The following is a 16,362-nucleotide window of genomic DNA, read 5'->3' on the forward strand; positions in this document are numbered from 1 at the left end:
TGCCCCTGAAACTTAAGTTTTAAATATTTCTTTTCCTTCTAAAACAGTTTTTACTTTATTATGGAAGAGATGAATAATTATATTCATAACACTGGTTGGAATGCTGCTTAGATTAGAAAATGAAGAGTACACCTAAAAAATTCCTCGTTTTGACCCTTTATTATTCAACTTCTTTTTCGTTTTTGTTTTTTTTTTAAAATATTTTATTTGACAGAGAGAGACACAGCGAGAGAGGGAACACAAGCAGGGGGAGTGAGAGAGGGAGAAGCAGGCTCCCCGTGGAGCAGGGAGCCTGATGTGGGGCTCGATCCCAGGACCCTGGGATCATGACCTGACCCGAAGGCAGTCGCTTAACCGACTGAGCCACCCAGGCGCCTGTTTTTTATTTTTTAATGGCTTGTATGTTGACTTGAGAGTCTTCAAATACTTTACTGAAAGTTATTTTTTTTCCCCTAAAAGTTAATTCTTGAATAAAGATTACTTAGATTTTATATGTGGATGATTTGGAAGCCAATTTGGGGTGTTGAGCTGAGTAAGGAACAATTTTTTCATGCATGGGTTTAATAGAGGAGAGGGTGCATGGGTTGCTGGTCCTTGCTTCCTCTCAGTCAAATTGTGGAGACCAATAAAAACTGTAAGTAGTCCTTGATACGATAAGGGCATACAGCCAGGAAGAATGCAAAGGAGGCTATCTAGGCCTCTCTGCCCATGGACCATCAACAAACTTTTCTTACAGTTTGGGTTTTAAATCTTAAAAGGATTTTAAATCCTTCAGGAATGTAAAATCAGTTTTAAATCTTTTAAATAGGTTTTTAAATCCCTAAATAGTTGTTTTTAACTGTAGAGTGAACTGTGGGCCAGTTTATTAGAGAAATCCTCTAGGGGTGCCTGGGTGGCTCACTCGTTAAGCGTCTGCCTTCGGCTCAGGTCGTGATCCCAGCGTCCTGGGATCGAGCCCCGCATCGGGCTCCCTGCTCAGCAGGAAGCCTGCTTCTCCCTCTCTCGCTCCCCCTGCTTGTGTTCCTTCTCTCACTGTGTCTCTCTCTGTCATATAAATAAATAAAATTTAAAAAAAAAAAGAAAAGAAATCCTCTAAATGCCAGTGTAGGTGGCACAGGAAACTTGTTTTGCCCTCATGGTGTCCCCCATATGTCCTTGGTTACAAGAGAAGGGAACCACTACTTACAAAAACAACTCAGTTAACATGAACAGTTGACTGTCGGTCAGTAGTATCTTCTTAGTAAAATAAAGGTAAATAAAGAATTTCTACAAGTTCTAAGTTAATACTGTCATTTTGGAAAATGCTGCTTTCACTTTTGACTTTTGATTCATACAAATGTGAAAGAAATACGGAGTTAAAAATCGTTTTATATTCTCTCCAGTCTTAAGGTTTGTTTGTTCCCCGCCCCCTCCAATTCCTTCTGTATTGCCCACAACTATTAAGTCATTAGGAAAGAGATAATACTGAGAAATACTGAGATTTAGATGTCCTCTTTTAATTATAAGTTTAAGGGTGTTTTTACTCCTGAATCTATTTCTGTTGGAATTTTCCAGAGACCAGATATTTGGCCTTATTTATTCTTTGGAATAAATAGTTAATTAAGCATGGCTTTATCTTTATTCCCACCTCCCATTTTCTTTCTGTTTGTTTTACTTATGGTTTCTTAAATTGAATACTTAAGTTTTTAAATTATAAAGTCATTTAGAGCTATACATTTTCTTCTGAATGCTCCTTTTGCTGTATGTCATTTTTTTTTGTTGTCAGATACTCTCCATTTTGTTAATTTCTAGGTAATTATAACTTTGGTTTTTATTTCATTTTTTATTATAAAAAGCTTCTTAGTTTATACGTGGTTAACTTTTTGTTGTGTATTTCTAGTTATTGGATTATGGGCAAAAGCATCTTGGAAATTTTTTTTACCAGTCAAGGGTATGATTAATTTATTACATTCCTTGAACTGGAAAGAATGTGAAAGGTTGAGTTAAATAACAAGACCTTTATTGAGGGTCTCATATATAGCAAGTGCTCTTTACAGGAACTATCTCATTTAATCCTCACCACAACTTTATGAGGTAGGTATTACTTACCGACGTTTCATAAGAAAGGAATCTGAGGTATAGAAAGATTGAATGACTTGCCGTGTATACCATACATATATAGAGACTTGGTTTTATTATTCAGATCTTCTGTATTTTTGTTTATATCTACTTGAGCTGTCAAAGAGGTATGTTGAATCTTCAGGTTATAGTTTTGGTTTGATCAAGGTCTCCTAGTATCTCTAGGAATTTTTGCTTTATGTTTTTTATTGCTATATTACTTATATATAAAGGTTTATGGCTGTTATATTTTCTGAGAGTATTTTGTCATTACTCAGTATCCCTTTTAATCTCATTTCATAACTTTTGGCCTAGAATCCTGCTATAAATAATACTACCTTTTTTTTTTTTAAGATTTTTATTTATTTATTTGACCGAGAGAGACACAGTGAGAGAGGGAACAGAAGCAGGCTTCCCGAGGAGCCCGGAGCATGCTGCGGGGCTCGATCCCAGGACCCTGGGATCATGACCCGAGGTGAAGGCAGACGCTTAATGACTGAGCCACCCAGGCACCCCAAAATATTGCTACTTCTGCTTTCTTTTTCTTTTTTTTCTTTCCTCTTCCTCTTTTTTTTTTTTTAAGCTGAGTATTCTATGCTTATTTCTTTATTTTCAAACTTCTTTGTAACTCTTAGGTAGGAAGACTATTTCAGTTGTTTAAACCTTTCTGTTCTGTTCTTCATTTGTCTACAAAGAACTTTCTCAATAGGAAAGAGGATCTCTACAATTTAATAATAACTCTAATGCCTAGAAAGTGGGGAAATTAATGTTTTGTCTGTTTGTACTTGAACTTGTACTTAACTATTTTTTCTTAAATGTTACTGATTTGCCATATTGAGCTTTTCATTCTGAATCTAAAACATTAAAAAACTCATGTTAAAAACTGGAAAACAGGGACGCCTGGGTGGCTCAGTCAGTTCAGCAACTGTCTTCAGCTCAGATCATGATCCGAGGGTACTGGGATCGAGCCTCATGTCGGGCTCCCTGCTCAGTGGGGAGTCTGCTTCTCCCTCTCCCTCCGCCCCTCCCCCCCCCGCTTGTGTGTGCGCACATGCGTGCTCTCTCTCTCTATCTTAAATAAATAAATCTTAAAAAGAAAAAAACCCTGGAAAACAGATTATTTTTTTAGTAAACTTTAGTTAACTTTTCCCAGTTTTGTTTTGTTTTGTTTTTAGTAGACTCCATTCCCAGGGTGGTGCCCAATGAGGGGTTTGAACTCACAACCCTGAGATCAAGACTTGAGCTGAAATTAAGAGTCAGACACTTAACCGACCGAGCTGCCCAGGCACCCCTAAATTTTCCCAGTTTTAAGGACTAGAGGTATTATCTGGAGTCATTTTTATATAATCTCTTGCCAAATTATTCAGTTGTTTCTTTGAAATTTTTGCCTTTTTCTTCTTTGTTGTCTGTGTCACCTTAAATCTAGTGTATCACCAACTCCCCGTCTGGATTGCTAAAGTAGCTTCCTAGCTGGTCTCTCTGTTTCTTGTCCCTTTACTTTACCCTCCCCTCTCTGTATTCAAATTAATGTCCCTAAATCTTTTTTTTTTTTTTTTAAAGATTTTATTTATTTATTTGACAGAGAGATAGACAGAAGAGCACAAGCAGAGGGAGTGGCAGAGGGAGAGGGAGAAGCAGGCTCTGCACTGAGCAGGGAACCCGATGCGGGACTCGATCCCAGGACCCTGAGATCATGACCTGAGCCGAAGGCAGACGCTTAACCATCTGAGCCACCCAGGCGCCCCTTAATGTCCCTAAATCTTACCCAAAGAAGAATCTGCATTGACTCCCTACTAATCTTTTAGAGCCTCTTCTGCTCACTTTCATGACTGCCTAATAATCTGGCCAGACCATACTTACCCACTTTATTTTTCTTTACCCCTTTACATGAAAATTCTCAGTTATGTATTTCCTAATTTTGCTTCTCCCCTATTCTTTCTCCTCTCCCTCTGAGACTCCACTTACACATATGTTAGACCTTTCCCTGTGTTCCCCCATGTCTCAGGTAACCACATGTCTCATTTTGTACCTGTTGTCAGGGTATGATTAAATACCTTAAATCATGCCCTTTAACTCTCAAAAGTATCCCGAGAGTACATGGTCACTTTGTGTCTTTCATACACTTTTCTTTATTTTCCGTCCTTTTGCCTTTCTGTACTTCATTCCTGATACTTTTTTTTGGCCTGTATTCACATTCACTATTTCTATCTTCTGCTGGTCTAATCTGATGTTAGACTCAACCATTGAGTTCTTTTTTTTTTTTTAATAAAGATTTTATTTATTTATTTATTTATTTGAGAGAGAGAGAGAGAGAGAGAGAGAGAAACAGCATGAGAGGGGATAGGGTCAGAGGGAGAAGCAGGCTCCCCGCTGAGCCGGGAGCCCGATGTGGGACTCGATCCCAGGACTCCGGGATCATGACCTGAGCCGAAGGCAGTCGCTTAACCAACTGAGCCACCCAGGCGCCCAACCATTGAGTTCTTAATTTAGTGTTTTGTTTTTTAGAAAGAATTTTTTTTTTAGTAGTTTTTGTTTTTAGTAGAATTTCTACTTGGTTCTTTTTGCAGTGTTTAGTTCTCTGTGAAAATCCTCAATTTTGTGCTTTATTTAATTGAACATATTAAGCATAGTAATTTTTTTTTTTTTTTTTAAGATTTTATTTATTTATTTGACAGAGAGAGACACAGCGAGAGAGGGAACACAAGCAGGGGGAGTGGGAGAGGGAGAAGCAGGCCTCCTGCGGAGCAGGGAGCCCGATGTGGGGCTCGATCCCAGGACCCTGAGATCATGACCTGAGCTGAAGGCAGACGCTTAACGACTGAGCCACCCAGGCACCCCAGTAATTTTTTTTTTTTAAGATTTTATTTATTTATTTGACAGAGAGAGGCACAGAGAGAGAGGGAACACAAGCAGGGGGAGTGGGAGATGGGAGAAACAGGCTTCCCGTTGAGCAGGGAACCCGATGCGGGGCTCGATCCCAGGACCCTGAGATGACCTGAGCCGAAGGCAGACGCTTAATGACTGAGCCACCCAGGCGCCCCTAAGCATAGTATTTTTAGGAATGTGTCTGATTTTTAACATATTTCTAATGTCTGTTGTATATGTTAGATTTGGGTCATTTGGATTTTATCTCCATGAATGCCCAGTTTATTTTAATATGTGCCAGCTAGTGTATATAAAAAATTGTAGAGATAATTTGGAGGCTAGGGTGACATTATTTTCTTCCAGAGAGAAATTACATGTGTTTCTGCAGAGGCAAAGGACAGACCTTATCCCACATTGTTGAAGATGAGTGATGTTTAAAATTTTTCATAATAAAAACTTTAAAAAAGTTATTTTGAAATCATACAAATTACAACTACATTTAATTGTTTTCTGAGAGAAAAAGTATCCACTGTTTTTGTAAATTAAAAAAAATTAATACAGCAATAGCATATTTATCTGGGCTATTATGGATAAAAATGGAAAGGAGGAACAGAGATGGACTGTGAAGAACAAGGAAATACTTGGAGAAAAAGGAAAGGAAGAAAGACCTGTAATAATATCTGTCATCTCTGTCCCTTTTGTCCTCATTTTGTGTGCTAATCTTAAAATTCAACCCATTACCTAATGTAAAATGGTATGGCTGCTTTGGAAGACAGTTTGGCAGTTTCTCAAAAAGTTAAATGTTGAATTACCATATGACCCAGTAATTCCCTTTGTAGGTATATATAAAGAATTGAGAACATATGTTAACACAAAAACTTGTACGTGATGTTCTTAGCAGTATTATTTATAATGGCCAAAAAGCAGAGATAGCTCAAATGTTCGTCAACTGATGAATCAGTAAACAAAATTTGGTGTAGCCATACAATGGAGTATTATTCAGCCATAAAAAGGAATGAAGTACTGAGACCTTCTACAACATAGATTGAACCTTGAAAACCTTATGCTTAGTGAAAGAAACAAATCACAAAAAGACCACAAATTATATAATTTCCTTTATATGAAATGTCCAGAATAAGCAAGTCCGTAGCTACAAATCATAATATTAGTGGTGGCCAGGTACTAGAAGGAGGGAGAATTGGGGAGTGACTGATAACAGATGTGGAATTCCATTTTAGTGTAAAGAAAATGCGATGGTTGTGCATCTTTGTGAATATACTAAAAAGCAAAAATCTGTACACTTTAAAATGGTGACTTTTATGATATGTGAATTGTATCTCAATTTTTAAGAAAAACTATGTAAAACGATTAAAAAAAAAAATCCTAAATCACCCCTCCCTCTGCAGTTCAAAAGCTCTAGGTCTTTGTCCCCTTCCTTCTAAGCTATTCTCCAGTCCCAGTCCTGTGCACTCTGTAGTTTTCCAAACTACCTTTCCTTGCTACCTTATACTCAGATCTTTACAACTGTGTTTCTCTTGTGCCTGCACTGAGTCCTGATGATTTGGGCCTTAGCATTCTGTAGATCCCATAAACTTTCTCTTTTATATGTTTGCCATGTTCACAAGTAAACATTTTCTTTCAACTTGCCCATTCTTATCTCAGATGTGTAGTCTCTCATATTGTCTTGTTCTTTTGCATTTTTTGATGTTTTATTTCTATGTGCAGTCTGTAAATTTTTATTTTTTAATTTTTTTTTAAAGTTTGGTTAATTTTTTTAGTGATCTCTACCCCCAACCCCAAGATCAAGAGTTGCATGCTCTTCTGACTGAGGCAGCCAGGTCCCTTCAGTCTGTAAATTTTTAAATTATGAATTCATCTAGCTAAAAGTTGGGAGGAAGGGTTGTGAGTGTGGCCTGTCAGCAGGCTCTTGATAATCCAAGGTTGTTGAAAGCTTCTCCCAGCGCTGTTTCAGGCTTGCTTCTGCCTGTTTCTAGGGGTTACAATGGTTCTGGGACCAGTTTTTAGATTAATTTCTTGGCTTTTTATTTCCTTATCATGAATGTAGGTAATGTAATTTTGGATCTTATGTCTAGGTACTTTACTGACTTAATGTTTTTGAAGTTTTGAGAGTGATTTTCCCACCTCCCAACCTTGCCATGATAGGATGACAAACCTCTTTATTACTTTTCTAGGATTCTTCTGGCCTCTGTGATCAAGGAGCACTTGGCTCTACAGTTTTGTGCAAAGCACTGGGTTTCTACCTGCCTGTAAGACTGAGGTACTATCTCCCACCCCCATGCTTGTTCTCATATATTCATTAGGAGAACCTGACCTTGGGGCGCCTGGCTGGCTCAGTCAGAGAGTATGACTCCTGATCTCAGGGTTGTGAGTTCAAGCCCCACACCGGGCGTGGAGCCTACTTTAAAAAAAAAAAAAAAAAAGAACCACCTGACCTGACCTTGCTTACCATAGGCCTCAGCTCCCTGGCATCAGTTTTTCCCTTACATCTATGGCATTGACTTACCTTTTCTGGAGCCTGGGTTTTCTCGATATTTCTTGTTCAGTTGTAGGTCACAACTCTTTATTGTCATAATTTATCTGCATTTTTATGTGCTTGTAGCAGGAGGGAAGACTAACAACATCAGTTCAGTCCACTTTGTTGGATGTCCCCCTCAGAGAATGACTCCTGTGTATCATGACACAGTGCATTGAAGTCTTTGTCTACTTTACTCTAAGGCAAGGATTTTTTTTTTTTTAAAGATTTTATTTATTCATTTGACAGAGAGAGACACAGCGAGAGAGGGAACACAAGCAGGGGGAGTGAGAGAGGGAGAAGCAGGCTTCACGCTGAGCAAGGAGCCCGATGCGGGGCTCGATCCCAGGGCCCTGGGATCATGATAAGGCAAGGATTTTCTGTGACGGAGTTTGTAAGTACAGCCAGAGCAGTCATTCAGATGTTTGAAAAACTGTATTTGAAATAGGTTTACAAGGAGATAGACCTAGTTTTAGAAAATTTTATGCGGGGTGAAAGTTAAGTTTTCTACCCTGTTACAGATCATTTGATGAGAATTGATTTTGTTTGTTAATTTAAAAATTTTTTTTGAAAACCATCAGATCTACAGAAAAATTGTTAAGAATTTTACCATGTACTCTCATATACTCTTCACCTAGATTCACACATTGTTCATGCTTTGCCGCATTGCTTTACTTGTCATACAGTATATGTCTCTGTCATATGCTATATAACATAATAATATATAATTTCTTTTTTCCCTTTCCCTTTTTTTTTTTGCTGGGCCCTTGAGAAAAGTTACGTGTATTTCTAAGAACAAGAGCATTGACCAAAGTGTAATTGTATCGAATTCAGGAAATTTAACATTAGTATACAGTTACTAGTATACCTAGTTACATTCACTACCAAATGTTACCGAGTATATAGTCAGTACCAAATGTTACCAATTGTTTCAATTCTGTTCTTTATAGCAACTTCTTTTTTCAGATTTTATTTATTTATTTTAGATTGTATTTTTAAGTAATCTCTTCACCCAATGTGGGGCTTGAACCAAAAACCCTGAGATCAAGAGTTGCATGCTCTGCCAACTAAGCCAGTCAGGTTCCCTTATAGAAAACTTCTTAGAAGTCTATGATGGGGGCGCCTGGGTGACTCAGTCAATTAAGCGACCCACTCTTGACTTCAGCTCAGGTCATGATCTTCGGGTCTTGAGATCAAGCCCTGCATCAGGCTTCACACTCAGTGTGGAGTCGGCTTGAGATTCTCTCTCCCTCTGCCCCTCCCCCCCTTGTGCAGGCTTGTACTCACTTGCTCTCTCTCTCTCAAATAAATAAATAAAAATCTTTAAAAGTCCATGATCGGGGCGCCTGGGTGGCTCAGTCGTTAAGCGTCTGCCTTTGGCTCAGGTCATGGTCCCAGGGTCCTGGGATTGAGCCCCACATCGGGCTCCCTGCTCGGCAGGAAGCCTGCTTCTCCCTCTCCCACTCCTCCTGCTTGTGTTCCCTCTCTTGCTATGTCTCTGTCTGTCAAATAAATAAATAAAATCTTTAAGAAAAATGAAATAAAAGTCCATGCTCAAGCATTGCATTTAGTTGTCATACCTCTTTAATTGCCTTTATTCTAAAATAATTTTTCAGCCTTTTTTGGGGGGGGGCTCTTTCATAAGATTGACATTTTTGAACACTACAAGCCAATTATTTTGTAAAATGCCCTTTTTTTTTAAAGATTTTATTTATTTATTTGAGAGAGAACAGAGGGAGAGGGAGAAGCAGACTCCCTGCTGAGCAGGGAACTCGATGCGGGGCTTGATTCCAGGACCCTGAGATCATGACCTGAGCCGAAGGCAGACACTTAACTGGCTGAGCCACCCAGGTGCCCCTAAAATGCCCTGTCTTTTAATTTAACCTCATCTAATTGCCTCCTCCTGGTTAGATTCAGTTATACTGTTTTAGGAGGAAAGCTACATAAGTGATATGTCCGTCTTACTACATCACATCAAGAGGAATGTAATGTCAATTTTTAAATTATTGGTATGTTTCTTTTCATTATTTTGTTAAGATTGGATCTACCAGACTTCTCTGTAAGTAATAGTAATCTGCGGGAAGATTGTGTAAATATGCCATTTGCCAGCAAACTGTCACACAGTGGTTATCATCTACTGGTGATTTTTCCCCCCCACTGGTGGTTTTTATAATTTTGTTATTCCTTATACACTTAATACTTGACTACTGGGAAGAAGTATTAATCTGGGGCACCTGGGTGGCTCAGTCGCTAAGCGTCTGCCTTCAGCTCAGGTCATGATCCCAGGGTCCTAGGATCGAGTCCCGCATCGGGCTCCCTGCTCAGTGGGAAGCCTGCTTCTCCCTCTCCCACTCCCTGTGCTTGTGTTCCTGCTCTCGCTGTGTCTCTCTCTGTCAAATAAATAAATAAAATCTTTAAAAAAAACAAGAACAAAACATCTAATTCTACCTCATTAAAAAAAAAAAGAACTATTAATCTTCCCCCATTTATTGTACATCTGCCTCTGAAACCAGTGTTGGGGAAAATGTGAAAATCCTTGCTGTAGAAAAAATGGCAAGAAAAGATTGTCTCTGCTCTTCCATTGTTAGCTGGAAAAGTAAATATAAAATTGTGAGTTTTAATTTCAGTGCTCCCCAGACCTCATATTCGTGCATGATAAACATGAGTTTAAAAGTGCTTTCTGGAGGGGCACCTGGGTAGCTCAGTCGGTTGAGCATCTGACTCTTGATTTTGGCTCAGGTCATAATCTCAGGGTCATGAGATTGAGCCCCAGTCGTTTCTGGGCTGGGCATGGAGCCTGCTTAAGATTCTCTCTTCCTCTCCCTCTGCCCCTCCCCCATCCCCCTCTCTCTCCGGTGCATGTGCACTTTCTCTCTCTCTTAAAAGAAATCTAAAAGTGGTTGATAGGTACAGCGTTAAATTCTTATCAATCTTGAAAATAACGTTTGTGCTGAGCATCTGTCAGTAATTTTTTTAATTGTAGGCAAAATATCCTATAATCTCTTTAATAGTTTTTGAGGTTACTATTTTGTACTTTGCATGAATAGAAATAAGCATTATATAAATATGAAAGCAATATTGTTAATATGCCAGGAGTTGTTACTCAAAACAACTGAATTTGGTTAATAATATCCTAAAATAAATCATGGAAGTGTTAACTTTTCAATATTAGATTAGTTCCATATATAAATTGCTTTTCAAAAAACCTAAAGTTTTCAAGAGAATTAGGAGACAAGCCACAGACTGGAAGAAAATATTTGCAAAAAACACACATCTGATGAAAGACTTATCCAAAATATACAGAGAACTCTTAAAACACACAACCCCATTAAAAAATGGACCAAAGACCTTAACAGACACCTCACCAAAGATACACAGATGGCAAAGAATCATATGAAAAGATACTTAGCATCATATGTAATCAGTGAAATGAGATATACATACAAGGTTATTACAGTATTATTGGCTATATTCCCTATGCTGTACTTTTCATTCCTGTGACTTACTTATTTTATAGCTGGAAGTCTGTCCCTCTTAATCCCCTTCACCTATTTCACCCATCCCCCTACCCAAAACTCAACATGCTCTTACCATATGACCCAGCAATCACACTCCTTGGTATTTACTAAAGGAATTGAAAACTTGTCCCCAGCAGGACAAGGGTTCTTAGAGGCTTCTTTGGGGGAAATTCAGTGTCCTCAGAGGGCAAAACCTCTATATACTGACACTCGAGGTTTCTTTCAGTTGAAAAAGTTTGGGGGGGGGTGTAGTTTGACCCTCTGAGCCCCACCAATTTACCAGCCTCACTCGTATACCCTGAGTTTCTGCTGTCTTTTTGATGCCTTATGCTCAAATGTGAATGGGACAACCAAGGGATTGCCAGTCATTTGATGAAAGCCTCCAACATCGCCGCCAGTGGTTTTCAAGCCAAGCGAAGAAGGAGGCTCCAGAGATGGGAGTGGGAGTGTGTATTGTATAGATGGAGATTTCTATGATTTGTCCTGCATAACTGACCACCCCAGCCTGCACATACACAGACAGGGTAAAGAGTGTTGTTTGTGAGACTTGTGCTGGATAAGTGACCAGGGGAGCCTGATTAGTTGACATTAGCTGGCCTCCAGGTCAGAATTGGCCCTTCTGGTCTGGACGCTATAAATTTTGCCTCACATCCCTTCCTGCTCCAGGTTGGGCTGGTCCCCCAGAACGGAATCAGGAGGGGAGGCAAGCACATAGGGCCCAGGCTCCTTGAAGATGTTAAGACATGATAACAGGAATTCAGCTCGCTCCAAACTGCACGTAGGCGAGCAAGTGTTTAACTTCAAATCCTGTCATTTGCCCTATGAATACGGCCCTTAGGGGATTTTCAGCTGGAAGTCTCACCTGAGGGGAGGATGCTCCGCCCATGCCTCTCAATTGGGACTCCAGCCTGACTGTCTCCACGGGGCTTCCGCTAATGAGGTTGGATGTTGTAAGTACCTGATTTGATATAGCTGCCTTATTTTCCTTTACTGCTTACTATTGCCCTCACCTATGCAAATGTCCCTTTTCTTCCTTCTGTTTCTGTTAGATTTTTTTTTAAGATTTTATTTATTTGAAAGAGCGAGCATAGGTGGGAGGCAGAGGGAGAAACCGACTCCCTGCTGAGCAGAGAGCCCCACATAGGGCTCGATCCCAGGACCCTGAGATCATGACCTGAGCCGAAGGCAGATGCTAAACTGACTGAACCACCCAGGCGCCCCTCTATTAGATTTTTATAATATCAATAAAGTGGTTTGTTTCCCCTTCGAAACTGGAGTACTGCTGCCGTGAATCTTTTTTCTTCAGAACAGAGTGCCTCATATAGACCTGATCATTGAAGTCCAGCATGTTTTTTGATTCATTGTTTCCAAAAAGTTAATGTCTGGTCATCTAACATTAGGAAGGGCAGTGTTGCCCTGAGTGGGGTTATGAAAAGGATGTAGGGCTCAGAGTGGGGTCTGCTTCTTCTGTGGACTTTTATAAAATAATCTTCCTGTTTCAGCCCCATCTGCCATTCAACTTTTAGGAGAGATCTGGTAACTCTCATTCCTTAGCCTCTTGGGTTCTTTGGTTCAGATGAGCTTGCTTTTTTTCTCATGGCTGGCTGGGATATGGATCAACTCTGCCCTGCTCAGTCAATTATCTGATCATCTCTGCTCTGCTCTTCTCAATTATCTGTTCCTTCTGTTTTCTGTCTTCCAGAACTGTGATGCTGTTATCTCCATGCCCATTCTTCTGGTCCCTGTGTGTATGCTTTTTAAGCCCTCCCCCCGCCCCCACCATTTTTTGTTTTAATGATATTTTAGGAGTGAGCAGAAATAAACATAAGCCTGAAATCGTTTATACTTAACCAGTCTGTTCACTTTTTCCCCCAATATTTTGTTGATATCTTTCATTTGTTATTTCTTTTTCTGACTTTTTTAAATTTTTCTTTAAGATTTTATTTATTTGAGGGACGCCTAGGTGGTTCAGTTGGTTAAACGTCTGCCTTCGGCTCAGGTCATGATTCCAGGGTCCTGAGATCGAGTCCCGCATCGGGGGGGGGGTCCCTGCTCAGCAGGGAGCCTGCTTCTCCTTCTCTGCCTGCCGCTCTCCCTGCTTGTGTTATCTATCTCCCTGTGTGTCAAATAAATAAATAAAATCTTGAAAAAAAAAGATTTTATTTATTTGAGAGAGAGAGCAGAAGCAGGAGAAGTGGCAGAGGGAGAGGGAGAAGCAGACTCCCTGCTAAGCAGGGAGCCCAACTCGCGGCTCAGTCCCAGGCCCCTGGGATCATGACCTGAGCCGAAAGCAGATGTTTAACCAACTGAGCCACGGAGGTACCCCCTTTTCTGCCTTTATTTATAACCTTTATATTTCTGTGCTTTTTAAGTGAAAATTAACATTTCAGTATGAAAGTAAGTCAAAGATCCAGAGAACCTGCCTATCCAGTTAAGTCTGCTTTTCCCTTAGTTGATTATATATTTTGCACTGGAGCAGTGATGTAGAATCTTCTATCTAGTATTTGGATGTCGATGATCATCTACATCCATTACATAACAACAGGAGAATTTATTTAATGGCATATTCTCTCTTATTGCGTTAAAATATAAATAACATAAAATTTACCACGTTAACCATTTTTAAGTGTATAGTTCAGTGGTATTACATTGTTATGCAGCTATCCCCACCACCCATCCCCATAACTTTTTCATCTTGTAAAACTGAAACTCTATAGTGTTGAACACTAACTCCTTCTCTTCCCCCAGCTCCTGACAACCACTATATTACTTTATGGCAATGATTTGACCACTCTTAAGTACCTCATATGAATGGTATCATACAGCATTTGTCCTTTTGTGACTGGCTTATTTCACTTAGCTAATGAGTTCATCCATGTTGTAGCAAGTGTCAGAATTTCCTTCCTTTTTAAGGCTGAGTCATATTCCTCTGTGTGTGTGTGTGTGTATACGTTTTGCTTATTTATTATATTTTCAATACTTGTTTAAAAATAGTTTAGTATGGTATAAATCTCTACATGTTCTAAACACTTTGGGAACCTTAAAGAGTTATTTGTTGTTAGGAATTTCTATTAATGAAAGTGATGGAGGCAACTGGGTGGCTCAGTGAGTTAAGCGTCCGACTCTTGATTTTGGCTCAGGTTATAATCTCAGGGTCGTGAGATCAAGCCCCGTGGCACGCTCCTCGGTGGGCATGGAGCCTGCTTAAGATTCTCTCCCTCTCCCTCCACTCTCTAAAAAAAAAAAGGAAAATGATGTGCAGAGAATGTTGTTGACTTGAAATTGCTATTCAGAGCCCACTAAAAAATTTTTGTTATTTGTTAAATGTTGTAAGTCTTGAAGAAAGGCCTTAATTGAGGTTATTTCTCAGGAGGAAAAGCTCTAAGTGGTGAGTCTGGGGAAAACAGGTGTTGATGAAGGGCACCTGGGTGGCTCAGTCGGTTAAGCGTCTGCCTTCAGCTCAGGTCATGATCCCAGGGTCCTGGGATCGAGCCCCACATCGGGCTCCCTGCTCTGGGGGAAGCCTGCTTCTCCCTCCCCCACTCCCCCTGCTTGTGTTCCCTCTCTCGCTGTGTCTCTCTGTCAAATAAATAAATAAAAATCTTAAAAAAAAAAAAAAACAGGTGTTGAGGGGGCAGCAGTCTTTGGGGGAGGATTACGATTTGTAACTATATTTTTGACCTAATTAAGCCATTTTATAAAAGGTAACACTTGATAAATTTAATCAAATATATGTTGGTGGGAACCACATAGAATTTTTTGTAAATCTGAAATTATACATAGTAATTAGGTTATGTCCCTAGGGCAAAAATTTAATAAAGAAGGTGGTAAGTAGCTCTGATTAACGTACATATTCAGCATATGATCAGGAGAGGGATAAGAAATTTAAAAGTTTGCAGAAGAATTTGCAACATAATTGAGACACTATAATGTTAAGAGGTAAAATGGCCTTGACTTGAACTAAGTGATAACCCAAAGCCCTACTTTGGCGCAATCCTCTAGCAGCTGTTGCACTGCCTTACAACCCACCCTATCAGGGCGTCTGCACCCTTAATGTAAACAGGCTTTTAGTCAATTAAAATGTGTTGGTGACAGTGACTAATGTGGGCCATGTTCTGCAATGTCTAAAGAAAAGAAAGCCAAATGAATACATTGTCAGGTAAGAAGCCTCTCTAGGCGTTTTTTTTTTTTTTTTTTTTTGGAGAGGGCATTGGGGGGCAGGGGCAGAGTGAGAGGGAGAATCCCAAGCAGGCTCCGCACCCAGTGTGGCTTGATCCCAGGACCCTGAGATATAAAGAATTGGACGCTTAACCAACTGAGCCACCCAGGCACCCCTCTCTAGACTCTTGTTGGAATTCCAGTTTGCTTGCCCCTGAGGTAGAGGAAGATATATGAACCTCATAGTGGGATGATAACTACTTAACCAACTGAAATAATTTTACTTTCACAAAATGGCCGCCTTTTAGGAAGGGCAGTATGTTGATCACTTGATGCTTCTCTTTCTGTCTACTTAGCAGTTTTATTTTTCAAATAATAAATTGGATTTATGGTATATTAACTGTCTCTTGTAATTGAAGTTGTCCTCAAAACCTTGATTGAACTAATAAAATTAGTTTTTTGAGTATGTATGTCCAAGGACTAGATACTGGTTCTGGATCACCATTTATTTGGTAATTTCAGTGACCAAGATCTTTCTTAAAAGTGCCAGCAGGCCTCTGATTACCTTTTCAAAGTCATTTTAACCTATTTCCACTAATGACTTTGCATGGGGAATCTTGAAGGTCAGACTTAAGAGTTTGTCAAAATTTCTGGACCATAGGAGCAATATAATGATACAATGCTTTACTTACATTAGTCTTTCAGCATTGTGCCTAAGATTTACAGTGTAACCTAGAAGAAGGTGTTGAGGAAAACTTTTCCTATACATTCTTATGCTTAGTACTTGGGGGCCTGAAATTTATTTTTTTTTTATTATTATTTTTTTTTAATTTAAATTTTTTTATTGTTATGTTAATCCCCATACATTACATCATTAGTTTTAGATATAGTGTTCCATGATTCATTGTTTGTGCATAACACCCTTAATGCCTTGGGTATTGAGGAGGTATTCTCCATGCAGAACATGCCCTCCTCAATACCCATCACCAGGCTAACCCATCCTCCCAACCCCCTCCCCTCTAGAACCCTCAGTTTGTTTTTCAGAGTCCATTGTTTCTCATGGTTCTTCTCCCCCTCCGATTTCCCCCCCTTCATTCTTCCCCTCCTGCTACATTCTTCTTCTTCTTTTTTTCTTTCTTAACATATATTGCATTATTTGTTTCAGAGGTACAGATCTGAGATTCAACAGTC

The 16,362-nt window shown here is 39.5% G+C and overlaps 1 protein-coding gene across 15 annotated transcripts in view; it reads left to right on the plus strand.

The window, feature by feature from the left end:
• The window catches only part of ATG13 (autophagy related 13), a 58,148-nt gene that overhangs the window by 2,380 nt on the left and 39,406 nt on the right, over positions 1 to 16,362 (plus strand). For 2 of the 15 annotated variants that reach the window (XM_032414026.1, XM_032414028.1), the window contains exon 3: positions 7,155 to 7,240. The exons of the other annotated variants lie outside the window; for them this stretch is intronic. The gene's annotated coding sequence lies outside the window, so the exon portion shown is untranslated. The remainder of the gene's footprint in view (positions 1 to 7,154; positions 7,241 to 16,362) is intronic. 15 annotated transcript variants of the gene reach the window in all.

The sequence above is a fragment of the Phoca vitulina genome, unplaced genomic scaffold (genome assembly GCF_004348235.1).
Source record: "Phoca vitulina isolate PV1807 unplaced genomic scaffold, GSC_HSeal_1.0 scaffold16, whole genome shotgun sequence".
Classification (NCBI taxonomy): domain Eukaryota; kingdom Metazoa; phylum Chordata; class Mammalia; order Carnivora; family Phocidae; genus Phoca; species Phoca vitulina.